Consider the following 21847-nt stretch of genomic DNA (forward strand, 5'->3'; position numbering starts at 1 on the left):
TATCCTTGAACGCTTACTCTTCAACATCATAAAAACAAATGGAACATTAGCAATGCACCAGGGGACACACGTACTCCACTCAAGTTCTCACTCCTTTCCATATTGTGGATCAACGTAGAGAACCCTTACACGCAGATAACAAATAGATAGGGGAAAGCGGGTCCCTTCCCTTCTCGTTTTAGAATCGATTCTAGACAATTTACTCGATTCAAACTCGAACCATAACTAACGGCCTAGGAATTAATCCTTTTTTAGGGGGGCCTAGGAATTAATGCTAGTGCCCGGTGTAAGCGTCGGCATTCTAAATGGTCTCACATAACATGATCTTTTTCCTTAATAAAGACACTCAAAATGCATCTTAAATTTGATTAATATCGTGGAAAACAAATGCTAGTATAATGGATATACGACTGGACATAGAATGGCCGATAAAAAAAATATATAAATAACATACTAGTCTTCTTTTTTTCTCCGATTGTACGTTGTTTCTATTTGTAAGCTGCGTTGGGATTTTCTCGAAGAGGAGAGAATGATGCAATATAGTAGAGATAAGTATTTCCCTCAGTTAAGAACCAAGGTCATCAATTCAGTAGAAGAACAGCATGAAACCTCGTTAACAGGACCTACACACAAAATAACAAATATTTGCACCAAACACGATCAAGTAGTTGTCAATCCCCTTCGCGGTTATTTGTAAGGATCAAATATGTTACTGATAGAAAGATAAATAAAACATAAAATAAAATACGGTAAATAAATTACAGTAAGGTATTTTTGGATTTTATATACTCCCTCCGTCCCAAAGTTCTTGTCTTAGATTTGTCTAAATATGAATGTATCAAGTCATGTTTTAGTATTAGATACACATCCGTATCTAGACAAATCTAAGACAAGAATTTTGGGATGGAGAGAGTATGATAAAAGTAGACCCGGGAGTCATAGTTTTCACTATAGGCTCATCTCTCGAACAAAAAGCATACCATGGGTAAACAAATTACCGTTGGGCAATTGATAGAAAAGCGCATAGTTATGACGATATTCAAGGAAATGATCATGTATATAGACATTATGTCCGAGACAAGTAGACCGACTCCTGCCTACATCTACTACTCTTACTCCACTCATCGACCGCTATCCAACATGCATCTAGTGAGGGAAATATGCCCTGGAGGCAATAATAAAGTTGTTATTTTATATTTCCATATTCATGATAAAGATTTATTATTCATGCTAGAATTGTATTGATCGGAAACCTTAATACATGTGTAAATACATAAACTAACACCATGTCCCTAGTGAGCCTCTACTAGACTAGCTCGTTGATCAAAGATGGTTAAGGTTTCCTAACCATGGACATGAGTTGTCATTTAGTAACGAGATCACATCATTAGGAGGATGATGTGATGGACAAGACACATCTGTTAGCTTAGCATAATGATCGTTCAGTTTTATTGCTATTGCTTTCTTCATGTCAAATACATATTCCTTCGACCATTAGATTATGCAACTCTCGGATACCGGAAGAATGCCTTGTGTGCTATCAAGCATCACAGCGTAACTGGGTGATTACAAAGATGCTCTACAGGTATCTCCGAAGGTGTTTGTTGAGTTGGCATAGATCGGGATTGGTCACTCCGAGTATTAGAGAGGTTTCTCTAGGCCCTCTCGGTAGTACACATCATAAGCTTGCAAGCAAACGACTAAGGAGTTAGTCACAAGGTGATGTATTATGGAACGAGTAAAGAGACTTGCCGGTAACGATATTGAACTAGGTACGAAGATACCGACAATCAAATCTCGTGCAAGTAACATACGGATGGACAAAGGGAATTATGTGTGTTGTCATAACTGTTCGACCGATAAAGATCTTAATAGAATATGTAGGAGCCAATATGGGCATCCAGGTTCCGCTATTGGTTATTGAACGGAGAGGTGTCTCGGTCATGTCTACATAGTTCTCGAACCCGTAGGGTCCGCACGCTTAACGTTCGATGATGATATAGTATTATATGAGTTATGTGATTTGGTGATCGAATGTTGTTTGGAGTCCTGGATGAGATCACGGACATGACGAGGAGTCTCGAAATGGTTGAGAGGTAAAGATTGATATATAGGACATTAGTATTCGGACACTAGAAGTGTTTCGGGGGGTACCGGGTACTTATCGGGTCACCGGAAGGGGTTCCGGGCACCCCCAACAAAAGATATGGGCCTTTTTTTTGCGAGAAAAAAGATATGGGCCTTATGGGCCAAGAGGAGAAAAGCACCAGCCACAAGGGGCTGGTGCTCCCCCCAAATGGGCTGGCCAAGGAGGAGAAGGAAAAAGAGGAATAAGATTCCCCTTCCTTCCCTCTCCCCCTCTCCTCCGATATACATGGCAGGCGGCGAGCGGCTTGGGAGGAGCCCAAGTAGGATTCGGTCCTACTTACGGTGCCTCCTGGCCTCTCCCCTCCCCCTCCCACCTATATATATGTGGGGGGCGCCTAGCACACCCCAGACAATTGTTTAGCCGTGTGCGGCGCCCCCCCTCCACCGTTTACACCCCCGTTCATATTTTCGTAGTGCTTAGGCGAAGCCTTGCGAGGATCACTTCTCCATCACCATCACCATGCCGTCATGCTGACGGAACTCATCTACTACCTCGACATCTTGCTGGATCAAGAAGGCGAGGGACGTCACCGAGCTGAACGTGTGCAGACCGCGGAGGTGCCGTGTGTTCGGTACTTGATCGGTTGAAGCGCGAGGAAGTTCGACTACATCAACCGTGTTGAGAAACGCTTCCGCTTACGGTCTACGAGGGTACGTAGACACACTCTCCTCCTTGTTGCTATGCATCTCCATGGATAGATCATTGCGTGTGTATAGATTTATTTTTGTTTTTCCATGTTTGATTCCCAACAATGGCATCTTGAGCCAGGTCTATGCGTAGATGATATGCACGAGTAGAACACAAAGAGTTGTGGGCGGTGATAGTCATACTGCTTACGACCAACATCTCATTTTGATTCGGATATTGTGGGATGAAGCGGCCAGGACCAACCTTACATGTCCACGTACATGAGACCGGTTCCACCGAGTAACATGCAACTAGTTTTGCATAAAGGTGGCTGGCAGGTCTCTGTTTCTCCTACTTTAGTTGAATCAAATTTGACTGCGGCCGGTCCTTGAAGAAGATTAAAACAGTAAACTTGACGAAACACCGTTGTGGTTTTACGCATATGTAAGAACAATTATTGCTATAAGCCCGTAGCAGCCACGTAAAACTTGCAACAACAAAGTAGAGGATGTCTAACTTGTTTTTGCAGGGCATGTTGTGATGTGATATGGTCAAGACATGATATGATAAATGTTATTGTATGAGATGATCATGTTTTGTAAGATACCTGACAACCGGCAGGAGCCTTATGGTTGTCTCTTTATTGTATGAGATGCAAACGCCATGGAATTGCTTTACTTTATCACTATGCGTTAGCAATAGTTGTAGAAGCAATAGTTGGCGAGATGACCATGACTCTACGATGGAGATCAAGGTGTCAAGCCGATGACGATGGAGATCATGACGATGCTTTGGAGATGGAGATCAAAAGCACAAGATGATGATGGCCATATCATGTCACGTATTTTGATTGCATGTGATTTTATCCTTTATGCATCTTAGTTTTCTTAGAACGGCAGTAGCATTATAAGATGATCCATTCACCAATTTTCAAGGTAAAAGTGTTCTCCCTGAGTATGCACCATTGCTAAAGTTCGTCGTATTGAGACACCACATGATGATTGGGTGTGATAGACTCTACGTTCACCTACAACGGGTGCAAGACAGTTTTGCACATGCGGAATACTTGGGTCAAACTTGACGATCCTTGATGCACTGCTAGATGAAAGGCCTGCTGCAGGAGCAGATACTGATGTTTTGAACGTCTAGCAAGCTCGATCTAATGACTACTCGATAGTTCAGTATGCCATGCTTTACGGCTTAGAATCGGGACTTCAAAGACACTTTGAACGTCATGGAGCACATGAGATGTTCCAAGAGTTGAAGTTAATATTTCAAGCAAATGCCTGAGTTGAGAGATATGAAGTCTGTTGGAAATATGCCCTAGAGGCAATAATAAAAGGATTATTATTATATTTCCTTGTTCATGATAATTGTCTTTTATTCATGCTATAATTGTGTTATCCGGAAATCGTAATACATGTGTGAATACATAGACACCAACATGTCCCTAGTAAGCCTCTAGTTGACTAGCTCGTTGATCAACAGATAGTCATGGTTTCCTGTCTATGGACATTGGATGTCATTGATAACGAGATCACATCATTAGGAGAATGATGTGATGGACAAGACCCAATCCTAAACATAGCACAAGATCGTATAGTTCATTTGCTAGAGTTTTTCCAATGTCAAGTATCTTTTCCTTAGACCATGAGATCGTGTAACTCCCGGATACCGTAGGAGTGCTTTGGGTGTACCAAACGTCACAACGTAACTAGGTGACTATAAAGGTATACTACGGGTATCTCCGAAAGTGTCTGTTGGGTTGACACGGATCATGATTGGGATTTGTCACTCCGTATGATGGAGAGGTATCTCTGGGCCCACTCGGTAATGCATCATCATAATGAGCTCAAAGTGACCAAGTGTCTAGTCACGGGATCATGCATTATGGTACGAGTAAAGTGACTTGCCGGTAACGAGATTGCACGAGGTATTGGGATACCGACGATCGAATCTCGAGCAAGTAACGTACTGATTGACAAAGGGAATTGTATACGGGGTTGCTTGAATCCTCGACATCATGGTTCATCCGATGAGATCATCGAGGAGCATGTGGGAGCCAACATGGGTATCCAGATCCCGATGTTGGTTATTGACCGGAGAGCCATCTCGGTCATGTCTACATGTCTCCCGAACCCGTAGGGTCTACACACTTAAGGTTCGGTGACGCTAGGGTTGTAGAGATATGAATATGCAGTAACCCGAAAGTTGTTCGGAGTCCCGGATGAGATCCCGGACGTCACAAGGAGTTCTGGAATGGTCCGGAGGTGAAGAATTATATATAGGAAGTGCAGTTTCGGCCATCGGGAGAGTTTCGGGGGTCACCGGTATTGTACCGGGACCACCGGATGGGTCCCGGGGGTCCACCGAGTGGGACCACCCATCCCGGAGGGCCCCATGGGCTGAAGTGGGGAGGGGAACCAGTCCATAGTGGGCTGGTGCGCCCCCTTGGCCCACCCCCTGCGCCTAGGGTTGGAAACCCTAGGGTGGGGGGGGGGGCGCCCTACTTGCCTTGGGGGCCACTCCACCCTTGGCCGCCACCCCCCTTGGGGAGCCTATATAAAGGGGAGGGAGGGAGGGGCAGCCGCACCCTTGACTCTTGGCGCCTCCCTCTCCCCTGCTACACCTCTCCCTCTCGCAGAAGAACGGCGAAGCCCTGCTGCGGTGACTGTTGCATCCACCACCACGCCGTCGTGCTGCTGGATCTTCATCAACCTCTCCTCCCCCTTGCTGGATCAAGAAGGAGGAGACGTCACGCTGACCGTACGTGTGTTGAACGCGGAGGTGCCGTCCGTTCGGCGCTAGGATCTCCGGTGATTCGGATCACGTCGAGTACGACTCCCTCATCCCCATTCTTTGAACGCTCCGCTCGCGATCTACAAAGGTATGTAGATGCATCCGATCACTTATTGCTAGATGAACTCATAGATGGATCTTGGTGAAACCGTAGGAAAAGTTTTGTTTTCTGCAACTTCCCCAACAGTGGTATCAGAGCTAGGTCTATGCGTAGTTCTTTTTGCACGAGTAGAACACAATTTGTTGTGGGCGTAGATGTTGTCAACTTTCTTGCCGCTACTAGTCTTATTTTGCTTCAGCAGTATTGTGGGATGAAGCGGCCCGGACCAACCTTACACGTACGCTTACGTGAGACCGGTTCCATCGACTGACATGCACTAGTTGCATAAGGTGGCTGGCGGGTGTCTGTCTCTCCCACTTTAGTTGGAGCGGATTCGATGAAAAGGGTCCTTATGAAGGGTAAATAGAAGTTGACAAATCACGTTGTGGCTTTCACGTAGGTAAGAAAACGTTCTTGCTAGAACCCTATTGCAGCCACGTAAAACTTGCAACAACAATTAGAGGACGTCTAACTTGTTTTTGCAGCAAGTGTTTTGTGATGTGATATGGCCAAAGTTGTGATGAATGATGAATGATATATATGTGATGTATGAGATGTTCATGCTATTGTAATAGGAATCACGACTTGCATGTCGATGAGTATGACAACCGGCAGGAGCCATAGGAGTTGTCTTTATTTTTTGTATGACCTGCGTGTCATTGAGAAACGCCATGTAAATTACTTTACTTTATTGCTAAACGTGTTAGCCATAGTAGTAGAAGTAATAGTTGGCGAGCAACTTCATGGAGACACGATGATGGAGATCATGGTGTCATGTCGGTGACAAGATGATCATGGAGCCCCAAGATGGAGATCAAAGGAGCTATGTGATATTGGCCATATCATGTCACTATTATTATTTGATTGCATGTGATGTTTATCATGTTTTTGCATCTTGTTTACTTAGAACGACGGTAGTAAATAAGATGATCCCTCATAATAATTTCAAGAAAGTGTTCCCCCTAACTATGCGCCGTTGCGACAGTTCATTGTTTCGAAGCACCACGTGATGATCGGGTGTGATAGATTCCAACGTTCACATACAACGGGTGTAAGACAGATTTACACATGCAAACACTTAGGTTGACTTGACGAGCCTAGCATGTACAGACATGGCCTCAGAACACAGAAGACCGAAAGGTCGAGCATGAGTCATATAGAAGATACGATCAACATGTAGATGTTCACCGATGTTGACTAGTCCGTCTCACGTGATGATCGGACACGGCCTAGTTAACTCGGATCATGTTATACTTAGATGACTGGAGGGATGTCTATCTGAGTGGGAGTTCATTAAATAGATGAACTTAATTATTATGAACTTAGTCTAAAATCTTTACAATATGTCTTGTAGATCAAATGGCCCACGTTGTCCTCAACTTCAACACGTTCCTAGAGAAAACCAAGCTGAAAGACGATGGCAGCAACTATACGGACTGGGTCCGGAACCTGAGGATCATCCTCATAGCTGCCAAGAAAGATTATGTCCTAGAAGCACCACTAGGTGACGCACCCGTCCCACAGAACCAAGACGTTATGAATGCTTGGCAGACACGTGCTGATGATTACTCCCTCGTTTAGTGCGGCATGCTTTACAGCTTAGAACCGGGGCTCCAAAAGCGTTTTGAGAGACACGGAGCATATGAGATGTTCGAAGAGCTGAAAATGGTTTTTCAAGCTCATGCCCGGGTCGAGAGATATGAAGTCTCCGACAAGTTCTTCATCTGTAAGATGGAGGAAAATAGTTCTGTCAGCGAGCACATACTCAAAATGTCTGGGTTGCATAACCGCTTGACTCAGCTGGGAGTTAATCTCTCGGATGACGCGGTCATTGACAGAATCCTTCAGTCGCTTCCACCAAGCTACAAGAGCTTTGTGATGAACTTCAATATGCAGGGGATGGAAAAGACCATTCCTGAAGTATTTTCAATGCTGAAATCAGCAAAGGTAGAAGTCAAAAAGGAACTCAAGTGTTGATGATCAATAAAACCACTAAGTTCAAGAAAGGCAAGGGTAAAAAGAACTTCAAGAAGGATGGCAAGGGAGTTGCCGCGCCCGATAAGCAAGCTGCCGGGAAGAAGCCAAAGAATGGACCCAAGCCCGAGACTGAGTGCTTTTATTGCAAGGAGAGTGGTCACTGGAAGCAGAACTGCCCCAAATACTTAGCGGACAAGAAGGCCGGCAAAACGAAAGGTATATGTGATATACATGTAATTGATGTGTACCTTACCAGTACTCGTAGTAGCTCCTGGGTATTTGATACCGGTGCGGTTGCTCACATTTGTAACTCAAAACAGGAGCTGCGGAATAAGCGGAGACTGGCGAAGGATGAGGTGACGATGCGCGTCGGGAATGGTTCCAAGGTCAATGTGATCGCCGTCGGGACGCTACCTCTACATTTACCTTCGGGATTAGTTTTAAACCTTAATAATTGTTATTTAGTGCCAGCTTTGAGCATGAACATTGTATCAGGATCTCGTTTAATTCGAGATGGCTACTCATTTAAATCCGAGAATAATGGTTGTTCTATTTATATGAGAGATATGTTTTATGGTCATGCTCCGATGGTGAATGGTTTATTCTTAATGAATCTCGAGCGTAATGCTACACATGTTCATAGTGTGAGTACCAAAAGATGTAAGATTGATAATGATAGTCCCACATACTTGTGGCACTGCCGCCTTGGTCACATAGGTGTCAAACGCATGAAGAAGCTCCATGCTGATGGACTTTTAGAGTCTCTTGATTACGAATCATTTGACACGTGCGAACCATGCCTCATGGGTAAAATGACCAAGACTCCGTTCTCAGGAACAATGGAGCGAGCAACCAACTTATTGGAAATCATACATACTGATGTGTGCGGTCCAATGAGCGTTGAGGCTCGCGGTGGCTATCGTTATGTTCTCATCCTCACTGATGACTTGAGTAGATATGGGTATGTCTACTTAATGAAACACAAGTCTGAAACCTTTGAAAAGTTCAAGGAATTTCAGAGTGAGGTTGAGAATCAACGTGACAGAAAAATCAAGTTTTTGCGGTCAGATTGTGGAGGAGAATACTTGAGTCACGAATTTGGCACACACTTAAGAAAATGTGGAATAGTTTCACAACTCACGCCGCCTGGAACACCTCAGCGTAATTGTGTGTCCGAACATCGTAATCGCACTCTAGTAGATATGGTGCGATCTATGATGTCTCTTACCGATTTACCGCTATCTTTTTGGGGCCATGCTTTAGAGACTGCCGCATTCACTTTAAATAGGGCTCCGTCGAAATCCGTTGAGACGACACCGTATGAATTATGGTTTGGGAAGAACCTAAGCCATCGTTTCTAAAAGTTTGGGGATGCGGTGCTTATGTCAAGAAACTTCAACCTGAAAAGCTCGAACCCAAGTCGGAAAAATGCGTCTTCATAGGATACCCTAAAGAAACTATTGGGTATACATTCTACCTTAGATCCGAAGGCAAGATCTTTGTTGCCAAGAATGAATCCTTTCTAGAGAAGGAGTTTCTCTCGAAAGAAGTAAGTGGGAGGAAAGTAGAACTTGATGAAGTATTACCTCTTGAACCGGAAAATGGCGCAACTCAAGAAAATGTTCCTGAGGCGCCTGTACCGAATAGAGAGGAAGTTAATGATGATGATCATGAAACTTCAGATCAAGTTTCTACTAAACTTCGTAGGTCCACAAGGACACGTTCCGCACCAGAGTGGTACGGCAACCCTGTCTTGGAAATCATGTTGTTAGACAACAGTGAACCTTCGAACTATGAAGAAGCGATGGCGGGCCCAGATTCCAACAAATGGCTTGAAGCCATGCAATCCGAGATAGGATCCATCTATGAAAACAAAGTATGGACTTTGACAGACTTGCCCGATGATTGGCGAGTGATAGAAAACAAATGGATCTTTAAGAAGAAGATGGACGCGGATGGTAATGTTACCATCTATAAAGCTCGACTTGTCGCTAAGGGTTATCGGCAAGTTCAAGGGGTTGACTACGATGAGACTTTCTCTCCCGTAGCGAAGCTGAAGTCCGTCCGAATTATGTTAGCAATTGCCGCATACTATGATTATGAGATATGGCAAATGGACGTTAAAACAGCATTCCTTAATGGTTTCCTTAAGGAAGAATTGTATGATGCAGCCGGAATGTTTTGTCGATCCTAAGAATGCTGACAAGGTGTGAAAGCTCCAACGCTCGATTTATGGGCTGGTGCAAGCATCTCGGAGTTGGAACATTCGCTTTGATGAGATGATCAAAGCGTTTGGGTTTATGCAAACTTATGGAGAAGCCTGCGTTTACAAGAAAGTGAGTGGGAGCTCTGTAGCATTTCTCATATTATATGTAGATGGCATACTTTTGATGGGAAATGATATAGAGCTTTTGGACAGCATTAAGGCCTACTTGAATAAGAGTTTTTCAATGAAGGACCTTGGAGAAGCTGCTTATATATTAGGCATCAAGATCTATAGAGATAGATCAAGACGCCTCATAGGTCTTTCACAAAGCACATACCTTGATAAGATATTGAAGAAGTTCAATATGGATCAGTCTAAGAAGGGGTTCTTGCCTGTGTTGCAAGGTGTGAAATTGAGCTCAGCTCAATGTCCGACCACGGCAGAAGATATAGAAGAGATGAGTGTCATCCCCTATGCCTCAGCCATAGGTTCTATTATGTATGCCATGCTGTGTACCAGACCTGATGTAAACCTTGCCGTAAGTTTGGTAGGTAGGTACCAAAGTAATCCCGGCAAGGAACACTGGACAGCGGTCAAGAATATCCTGAAGTACCTAAAAAGGACTAAGGAAATGTTTCTCGTTTATGGAGGTGACGAATAGCTCATCGTAAAGGGTTACGTCGACGCTAGCTTCGACATAGATCTGGATGACTCTAAGTCACAAACCGGATACGTGTATATTTTGAATGGTGGGGCAGTAAGCTGGTGCAGTTGCAAGCAGAGCATCGTGGCGGGATCTACATGTGAAGCGGAGTACATGGCAGCCTCGGAGGCAGCGCGTGAAGCAATTTGGGTGAAGGAGTTCATCACCGACCTAGGAGTCATACCCAATGCATCGGGGCCGATCAAACTCTTCTGTGACAACACTAGGGCTATTGCACTTGCCAAGGAGCCCAGGTTTCACAAGAAGACCAGGCACAACAAGCGTCGCTTCAACTCCATTCGTGAAAATGTTCAAGATGGAGACACAGATATTTGTAAAGTACATATGGACCTGAATGTAGCAGATCCGTTGACTAAACCTCTCCCTAGAGCAAAACATGATCAACACCAGAATTCCATGGGTGTTCGATTCATCACAATGTAACTAGATTATTGACTCTAGTTCAAGTGGGAGTCTGTTGGAAATATGCCCTACAGGCAATAATAAAAGGATTATTATTATATTTCCTTATTCCTGATAATTGTCTTTTATTCATGCTATAATTGTGTTATCCGGAAATCGTAATACATGTGTGAATACATAGACACCAACATGTCCCTAGTAAGCCTCTAGTTGACTAGCTCGTTGATCAACAGATAGTCATGGTTTCCTGACTATGGACATTGGATGTCATTGATAACGAGATCACATCATTAGGAGAATGATGTGATGGACAAGACCCAATCCTAAATATAGCACAAGATCGTATAGTTCATTTGCTAGAGTTTTTCCAACGTCAAGTATCTTTTCCTTAGACCATGAGATCGTGTAACTCCCGGATACCGTAGGAGTGCTTTGGGTGTACCAAACGTCACAACGTAACTAGGTGACTATAAAGGTATACTACGGGTATCTCCGAAAGTGTCTGTTGGGTTGACACGGATCAAGACTGGGATTTGTCACTCCGTATGACGGAGAGGTATGTCTGGGCCCACTCGGTAATGCATCATCATAATGAGCTCAAAGTGACCAAGTGTCTAGTCACGGGATCATGCATTACGGTACGAGTAAAGTGACTTGCCGATAACGAGATTGAACGAGGTATTGGGATACCGACGATCGAATCTCGGGCAAGTAACGTACCGATTGACAAAGGGAATTGTATACGGGGTTGCTTGAATCCTCGACATCGTGGTTCATCCGATGAGATCATCGAGGAGCATGTGGGAGCCAACATGGGTATCCAGATCCCGCTGTTGGTTATTGACCGGAGAGCCATCTCGGTCATGTCTACATGTCTCCCGAACCCGTAGGGTCTACACACTTAAGGTTCGGTGACGCTAGGGTTGTAGAGATATGAATATGCAGTAACCCGAAAGTTGTTCGGAGTCCAGGATGAGATCCCGGACGTCACGAGGAGTTCCGGAATGGTCCGGAGGTGAAGAATTATATATAGGAAGTGCAGTTTCGGCCATCGGGAGAGTTTTGGGGGTCACCGATATTGTACCGGGACCACCGGATGGGTCCCGGGGGTCCACCGAGTGGGACCACCCATCCCAGAGGGCCCCATGGGCTGAAGTGGGGAGGGGAACCAGCCCATAGTGGGCTGGTGCGCCCCCTTGGCCCATCCCCTGCGCCTAGGGTTGGAAACCCTAGGGTGGGGGGGCGCCCCACTTGCCTTGGGGGCCACTCTACCCTTGGCCGCCGCCCCCCTAGGAGATCCCATCTCCTAGGGCCGGCGCCCCCCTTGGGGAGCCTATATAAATGGGAGGGGGGAGGGAGGGGCAGCCGCACCCTTGACTCTTGGCGCCTCCCTCTCCCCTGCTACACCTCTCCCTCTCGCAGAAGAACGGCGAAGCCCTGCTGCAGTGACTGCTGCATCCACCACCACGCTGTCGTGCTGCTGGATCTTCATCAACCTCTCCTCCCCCCTTGCTGGATCAAGAAGGAGGAGATGTCACGCTGACCATACGTGTGTTGAACAGGGAGGTGCCGTCCGTTCGGCGCTAGGATCTCCAGTGATTTGGATCACGTCGAGTACGACTCCCTCATCCCCGTTCTTTGAACGCTTCCGCTCGCGATCTACAAAGGTATGTAGATGCATCCGATCACTCGTTGCTAGATGAACTCATAGATGGATCTTGGTGAAACCGTAGGAAATTTTTTGTTTTCTGCAACGTTCCCCAACAAAGTCTCCAACAAGTTCTATATTTGCAAGATGGAGGAGAACAGTTCTGTCAGTGAACACATACTCAAAATGTCTGGGTATTATAATTACTTGACTCAGCTGGTAGTTAATCTTCCAGATGATAGTTTTATTGACAGAGTTCTTCAATCACTGCCACCAAGCTATAAAGGCTTTGTGATGAACTATAATATGCAAGGGATGGATAAGACAATTCCCGAGCTCTTCGCTATGCTCAAAGCTGCAGAAGTAGAAATCAAGAAGGAGCATCACTGGTACAGCGGCGTGCTATACAAACGGTTTTTAACCCCTTTCCGCGACGGCATTTGGAACCGTCGCCAAGTGAGTGTGGGCGATAGGGGGGTCCTTCCCACATGACCTAGAAACCGTTGGGGATAGGCCCTCCTGGCTCACAGGCTGGGGCAAACAAAGCTCGTGTGCAATCTGGCGGGGCATCGAAACCCAATTGTTTCCGTTCGTATGTACATCCCACACGGTGAATCTCAGAAAATCATTTCCGTTCGTATGTATAACACACACAGTTTTTTGTGTGGAAACGTTTGTGCAAGGTGTCCTAACGCAAACAGTTCTCTGCCGGAAGCCATGTGTGATTGTTAGTTGATCAAACACGCCTACTTTCTAGAAACCGTGTGGGTTGTTTGAGTTCATCGCCCACGGTGATGTTTGAGTAACCGTCTGCAATAGAAAACCCCAATAAGCAGTGTAATTAGCCTATTATTGATAATCCGTGTACTAATCAAATTGATATTTCTTATAAAACACACTAGATATTTCATATCTGTATAACAACAACCAGGATTTCATAATCGAATTACATCAGATAGCTTCGGCACTCAGTTACGCCATTACACAACAGCACCAAGTTTCACATGCAACATCAAAAACCTTTGGAAAGTAGCATCATACATGGTAAATAGACACATGAACCTCATCTAGGAAACTGCAGAAGCGGATGGCAAATATTGAGCCTTCAGTGATGTTGAATGTCCTTGCAACTTTAGGCCAGTGGCTATGGATAATTGCCTGCCCAACCTTCGTCCTCTTCAGCAATACTTCAATATTGTACTGTGGGTGTTGAATGAATACCTTCCTCGCCTCTTGACCATGCAGGTGGTTTGAGAGGTAATCATCGGTGAACTGTTTTGAAAAGTACTGAAAACAAAGATATGCATAAATCGTTGTTATAAATTTTAAAATGGTGCAAGGGATAAAAACAAGGTAAAAGAGTTAGTACCATCCTATAGTTGACTGATGTCTTCTTCATTGTGCAAACAAAGATCGTATTGTTATTCATCGCAAGTTTCTTCATCCTAACGATCTTTCCGAGTTTATTGACTTGACTGATATTCATGGACATCTCATTTCCCCATATGCAAAATGGGTCGAACAGTGGATCTAAGCCTCTTACAGCAGGACCAAATTGTAAGAAACCTAAATATTAGAATGATTCCTGCAACTGCATAATAATATGCTATTAGCCAAAGGACCATGCTTGAACAAACCTCGATGGTAAACTGTAGTGTCTCCCATTGTTTCCCTGCAACACACCTAAGGAAGATCTTGATCAGGTTAACTGAGAGTTGTCATACTATCAGTAGAATATGTATTGAGTACATCCAAATTCAATTTATTGCACATGCATAACAATACAAAATTGTACCCATAGAAAATGAAAATCAAATTGCAGAACTGAACCAAACAGTTAAATGGACAGCAGCCTAATGAACCAAAATAGTTAAGTGAGCACGACATTGCAGAATATAAACATGTACTAGAAGATAAGACAGCTAACAAAACAAAGAATGCTTGAGAACAGTACTACGAAATGTAGCAATTGTTGGACCAAAGTGTTAACTGAACATTACATTTCAGAGGACCAAACTGTTAACTGAACATCAGATTGCATATTAACATTACAGAGGACAAACCACTAGAAGGCACTGGCGGTGGCCTCGAGAAAACAACACGAAATGTATTTTAAAGTAGACAACCGTGTGGCGGTGTCGACGGTGGCCTCGAATATGAGGTACTCCTCCAAGATCTGGCGGTCGGCACGCATGGCAGCCATAGCGACCTCGTGCACGCATGCGGCCGCATGCTACTGAGCTCCATGTTATACTGTGTGCAAAATGGCTGTGGGCGGCCCTTAATTGGAGGAGGGGGCAGTGATTTTGGCGGAAGGTGTAGCACCGTCGGTTGGGGCATGTGGGATGGGAAAGGGGGAGGATGGTGTGGGCGGGGTGTGGATTACCTGGCCATATCGACGAGGCCGCGCAACAAGAAGAAGGGTCGGCGACGAGGTGGCCGCGCGGTAAGAAGAAGGGTCACCGGTGAGGAGGCGGCGCTGCAAGAAGAAGGGTCTCCGGCGAGGAGGCGGCGCTGCAAGAAGAAGGGTAGTCGGCGAGAAGGCGGCGCTGCAAGAAGAAGGGTCGCCGGCGAGGAGGCTAAGCTGCCAGTAAGAAGAAGTGAAGGTTTGAACTTGGAAAGCAAGGAGGAACAGTGGAAATGTGGCTTTTGGTGGAAGGGAGGGGGCGGGGAGATAGATATTTCTGCGGTGGCAAAAAAATTCGCTCGATGCCGCGAGAATCTGGCACGCAAGTGTGGTTCAAGCGGGGGCGGTGGACTGTAGACGATGAAGCTTCCTGCGTAAGCCAGATAAGACGGTGCGCCAAGATATTTTATATCGCATCCCACACGATTCTTTCTAGTAAACTGTTTGTGGCATACCTGATTTTTTCATTATGTTTTGGAAGACAAAATGGTATTACAGAGGGAAAGGATGGTGTTTGAATTGCAAGAAAATTTACGTACAGTGAACATGCAACTAGTACATCAGTGTCGTGTTTAAATTTGGAATTATTCTGGGTTTGTTTGGCATTTTTATGCATTAATTGAGTTTCTGGGCATTTTAATGTGCATAATTCAAATTTGAATTACAAGCACGTGCTCCAGTTCACCAAAGTTTGTTGAAAAATCACATGTGTGTCTTTGAGTGAATTTATAGGTCCCATGCAAGAAATGGAAATGAAATTCAAACATCTGGGCGTCATGGCTCGGCCGGAAAGATTGAGAAACTTGGTTTTTAATTCCTGTAAATCCAAAACACGCCTCAAAATCATGAAACTTGGCATGATGTCATGACATGGCACCAACATGATGCGGTAAATTTTTGGGCCGAATTGGGACAAGCTTTGGTATAAGCTTCTTGCAAACCGAAGCTTCCCTCAAGAAGGCTTGTGGTTCCTAGAGGGAACGTGTCACCTCCATGTGTGAAACGACATACGTACACTGACTTCTCCTACCTTAATTTTTTACACAGGCATATTAGACCAAATAGAAATATCGTGCTAAATTTTGGAATTATTCCGGATACGTTTGACCTTGTTTTATACATAAATTGAGTTTCTGAGCATTTAATGTGCATAATTCAAATTTGAACTATAAGCACATGCTCTAGTGCATCAAAGTTGGTTGAAAAATCACATGTGTGTCCTTGGGTGAATTTCTAGGTCCCATGCAAGAAATGGGAATGAAATTCTAACATCTGGGCATTGTGGCTCCGCCGGAAAGATTGAGAAACTTAGTTTTTTAATTCCTGTAAATCCAAAACACGCCTGAAAATCATGAAACTTGGCACGATGTCATGACATAGCACCAACATGCTGCGATAATTTTTTTAGCCGAATTGGGACAAGCTTTGGTGTAAGCTTCTTGCAAACCGGAGCTTCTCTCAAGAAGGCTCATGGTTCCGAGAGGGAACGTGTCACCTTCGTGTGTGAAACGACATACGTACACTGCTTCTCCCGCCTTAATTTTTTTACGCAGGCATATTAGACCAAATAGAAGTATCATGCTAAATTTTGGAATTATTCTGAGTTTGTTTGGATTTTTTTATACATTAATTATGTTTCTGGGCATTTAATGTGCATAATTCAAATTTGAACTACAAGCACATGCTCCAGTGCACCAAAGTTGGTTGAAAAATCACATGTGTGTCCTTGGGTGAATTTCTAGGTCCCATGCAAGAAACGTGAATGAAACTGAAACATCTGGGAGTCGTGGCTCGGCCGGAAAGATTGAGAAACTAGGTTTTTTAATTCCCGTAAATCCAAAACACGCCTGAAAATCATGAAACTTGGCATGGTGTCATGACATGGCACGAACATGCTACGGTAAATTTCTTGGCCAAATTGGGACAAGCTTTGGTGTAAGCTTCCTGCAAAGCAGAGCTTCCCTCAAGAAGGCTCGTGGTTCCGAGAGGGAACGTGTCACCTCCGTGTGCGAATCAGCATACGTACACTGCCTTCTCTCGCTTTAATTTTTTACACAGGCAGATTAGACCGAATAGAAGTATCGTGCTAAAATTTGGAATTATTCTGGGTTTGTTTGGCCTTTTTTATACATTAATTGAGTTTCTGGGCATTTAATGTGTGTAATTGAAATTTGAACAACAAGCACATGCTCCAGTGCACCAAAGTTGGTCGAAAAATCACATGTGTGTCATTGGGTGAATTTCTAGGTCCCATGCAAGAAATGGGAATGAAATTCAAACAACTTGGCGTCGTGGCTCGGCCGGAAAGATTGAGAAACTTGGTTTTTTAATTCCTGTAAATCCAAAAGACGCCTAAAAATCATGAAACTTAGCATGGTGTCATGACATGGCACCGAAACGCTGTGGTAATTTTTTTGGCCGAATTGAGACAAACTTTCGTGTAAGCTTCTTCCAAACCGGATCATCTATCAAGAAGGCTCGTGGTTCCGAGAGGGAACGTGTCACCTCCATGTGCGAAATGACATACGTACACTACATTCTCCCGCCTTAATTTTTTTACACATGCAGATTAGACCGAATAGAAGTATCGTGCTAAATTTCAGAATTATTCTGGGTTCATTTGGCCTTTTTTATACATTAATTGAAATTATGGGCATCTAATGTGCATAAATAAAATTTGAACCACAAGCACATGCTCCAGTGCACCAAAGTTGGTTGGAAAATCACATGTGTGTCCTTGGGTGAATTTCTAGGTCCCATGCAAGAAATGAGAATGAAATTTGAACATCTGGGCGTCGTGGCTCGGCCGGAAAGATTGAGAAACTAGGTTTTTTAATTCCTGTAAATCCAAAACACGCCTGAGAATTATGAAACTTGGCATGGTGTCATGACATGGCACCAACACGTTATGGTAATTTTTCTGTCCGATTTGCGAAGGCGCACACATTAACAATCAACAAAGTCATTTTGGAATAAGTGTTGTCACGTTACAAATCGGAAACACAAGTATTATTAAAACCGTGGGCATTCTACTTACCAATTACGTGCCGCCACACGTCCCCTTTTTTATTGCCTAGGAAGTGTCGTGCGGGGTAGCTATTTGAGTATGGGAGGCGTGCGATCAGACCCCTGCGCGTGCTCATCGGGAGGAGATCCCTTGGACCTCTACCCGCCGCGCACCTCACTCCCAACGTCTCCATTAATGGCGCCAGAGCCCCTGTTCTACGGCATGGCTATATGTCTCACTGGACTGAGATTTGAGAGAGAAAAATGAAAATCTGAAAAGAAAGTTTTGCATGGATCTTGATGTAAGATCCGACGGACCTATATAGCATCGACTGCGACTTATAGCAAGCATGATGAATATAAGGACAATGATAGTGGATAATAATTGTCTTACATATTTAGGAACATAATTAAAAAAGCCACATGCAACAACGCCCGAAATACAGAAGGGCAAAAGAAGAAGGAAGACAACGATTTGGCTCGCTGATCTCTGCTTTCTTGATGTGTTGCTGCAGGCCATGGGAACTAGTCTCCGCGGCGAGCGGCGATGAGCTCTTTCTTATACTCAAGATGCTGCTTGACAGCATCCATGGATTCCTCCACCAGCCTTCTGCGCTCGATGCGCAACATGGCATTCTCGTCCATAAGTTTCTCGGCGATGACGCCGGTCCTCTTCAACAAGGCAGTGGTCTCCTCCTGCTGCTCCGCACTTCCGACGATCTTCGCCCTCAACAGGTCGCACTTGGCCATGAGCTTCTCATTGCTGTCATTTAGTTGCCAGATGACGCAGGTATCCTGTTCAAAAGAGGCTTTCATGTCGTCCTGCAACCTCGCCAGCCGGAGATCTGATCCATTTGGCTATGAACGATCGCATGCATGTGCCTGTAAGAGTCCTCGCCTGCCCGCGAGACATTTTCCCAGGCCACCGCGGCACGGGAGGACATCTTTGTTGCATTCGCGGCGCGGCGGGACATCTCTTCTGCTCCCGCGGCACGGCCGGACCAGTCTTCTGCATTGATGGTGTGGCGGGATCTCCGTGCTGGTTCGGTGGCGCGACGGGACCTCTGTGCTGCTACGGCCGCACGGTGGGACATGCCGGCTGCTTTCGTGGTGAGGCGGGACATCTCTCGTGCTTCCGCTTCCATGCTCGCATCTCCCTGGTGGCAATCTCTCAACCAGAACTCACGGCTGGCCATGGCAGACGCAAGGGAATGATGATGAATGACTTGTTTGTTTTTGTGGATGAGGAGTTGACGAGGAATGTGCAGTCATCTTGGAGTGTAGTAGTATTTATAAACGAGTACTAATACGCTCCTAAGTGAAACCATTTAGATTTTGATCGGTGTGAACAGGTTTGCAATTAAATATAGCATGGCAGTAATTTGGAATGTGACAGGACGCAGGCTCAAAATTTATTGATAGTTATAGGTGCAACACTATTCTTGGGAGGCATAACGTGGGCACGCCTTCTCGGCCGCATACGTGGCGTTTGCACCATAGGGTTCACCGCAATAGGCAATGTCAGCACACGTCTTGTTCCAACAACCGTGCGTGCTCGTTATTACCACCGCGCACGCTTCTTTTAATTAGAATGTGTGTGACCATCTAGCGCACACATGTTGATCTATCTAACTGTTTATGTTTGTTGTGGCTAATCGCAAACAGTTCATCTGTGTGAAGTGTATGCCATCAATCGTAGACACTTTGATCTAGCTGACCCATTTCTTTTTTGTTGCCTAATTGCAAACAGTTAATCCTTCTGAAGCGTATGCCCTTAATCGCACACACACCTTTATCTAGCTACCCGTTGCTATTGTTCCTCCTCATCACAAACAGTTCATCCGAGTGAACCATATGTTGTATATCGCACACGCCTTCATTTGGTTGCCTGTTTCTTTTGTTCCGCCTCATCGCAAACAGTTCATTAAACTGAACCATATGCCTCGCATCACACACGCAATTAAAATCAGAACCGTGTTTGATGCATCTGGCATCGCAAATGTTTTGCACCTTTTTTGACGGTTCTTTTACACCACCATTTGCGATTATTGCATCACACACAGTTTCATCAAAGGGTCTCTGATCGTAGTGTCGCGTTAGCAGCAACCTGTAGTAGTGCATCAAGTGTTGATGGTTAACAAGACCACTAGTTTCAAGAAAAAGGGCAAGGGAAATAAGGGGAACTTCAAGAAGAATGGCAAGAAAGTTGCCACTCCCGGGAAGAATCCCAAATCTGGACCCAAGCCTGAAACCGAGTGCTTCTACTACAAAGGGACTGGTCACTGGAAGCGAAACTGCCCCAAGTATTTGGTGGATAAGAAGGATGGCAAAGTGAACAAAGGTATATTTGATATACATGTAATTGATGTGTACCTTACAAATGCTCGTAGTAGCCCCTGGGTATTTGATACTGGTTCGGTTTCTCATATTTGTAACTCGAAACAGGGGCTACGGATTAAAGGAAGATTGGCTAAGGACGAGGTGACGATGCGCGTCGGGAATGGTTCCAAGGTCGATGTGATCTCCGTCGGCACGCTACCTCTACATCTACCATCAGGATTATTTTAAGACCTGAATAATTGTTATTTGGTGCCAGCGTTGAGCATGAACATTATATCTGGATCTTGTGTAGTGCGAGACGATTATTCATTTAAATCAGAGAATAATGGTTGTTCTATTTATATGAGTAATATCTTTTATGGTCATGCACCCTTGAAGAGTGGTCTATTTTTGTTGAATCTCGATTGTGGTGATACACATATTCATAATATTGATGCCAAAAGATGCAAAGTTGATAATGATAGTGCAACATATTTGTGGCACTGTCGTTTAGGTCATATTGGTGTAAAGTGCATGAAGAAACTCCATGCAGATGGGCTTTCGGAATCACTTCATTATGAATCATTTGATACTTGCAAACCATGCCTCATGGGCAAGATGACTAAAACTCCGTTCTCTGGAACAATGGAGCGAGCTCATGACTTATCGGAAATAATACAAACTGATGTATGCGGTTCAATGAGTGTTGATGCTCATGGCGGGTATCGTTATTTTTTTCCTTCACAGATGATTTAAGCAGATATGGGTATATCTACTTAATGAAACACAAGTCTGAAACATTTGAAAAGTTCAAAGAATTTCAGAGTGAAGTAGAGAATCATCGTAACAAGAAAATAAAGTTTCTATGATCTGATCGCGGAGGCGAATATTTTAGTTACGAGTTTGGCCTTCATTTAAAACAATGTGGAATAGTTTCACAACTCATGCCACCTAGAACACCGCAGTGTAATGGTGTGTCTGAACGTCATAACCGTACTTTATTAGATATGGTGCAATCTATGATGTCTCTTACCAATTTACCGCTATCATTTTGGGGTTATGCATTAGAGACAGCTGCATTCACGTTAAATAGGGCACCGCCTAAATCCATTGAGACGACACCGTATGAACTATGGTTTGCAAGAAACCTAAGCTATCGTTTCTTAAAGTTTGGGGTTGCGACACTTATGTAAAAAGGCTTCAGCCTGATAAGCCCGAACCCAAATCGGAGAAGTGCATCTTCATAGGATGCCCTAAGGAAACAATTGGGTACACCTTCTACCACAAATCCGGAGGCAAGATCATTGTTGCCAAGAATGGAAACTTTCTAGAGAAGGAGTTTCTCTCGAAAGAAGTGAGTGGGAGGAAAGTAGAACTTGATCAGGTAACTGTAGCTTCTCTCGAATGGGAAAGTAGCTCATCACAGAAAATCGTTCTCGTGATGCCTACACCAACTAGAGAGGAAGCTAATGATAATGATCAT

The sequence above is a fragment of the Triticum aestivum genome, chromosome 2A (genome assembly GCF_018294505.1).
Source record: "Triticum aestivum cultivar Chinese Spring chromosome 2A, IWGSC CS RefSeq v2.1, whole genome shotgun sequence".
NCBI lineage: Eukaryota > Viridiplantae > Streptophyta > Magnoliopsida > Poales > Poaceae > Triticum > Triticum aestivum.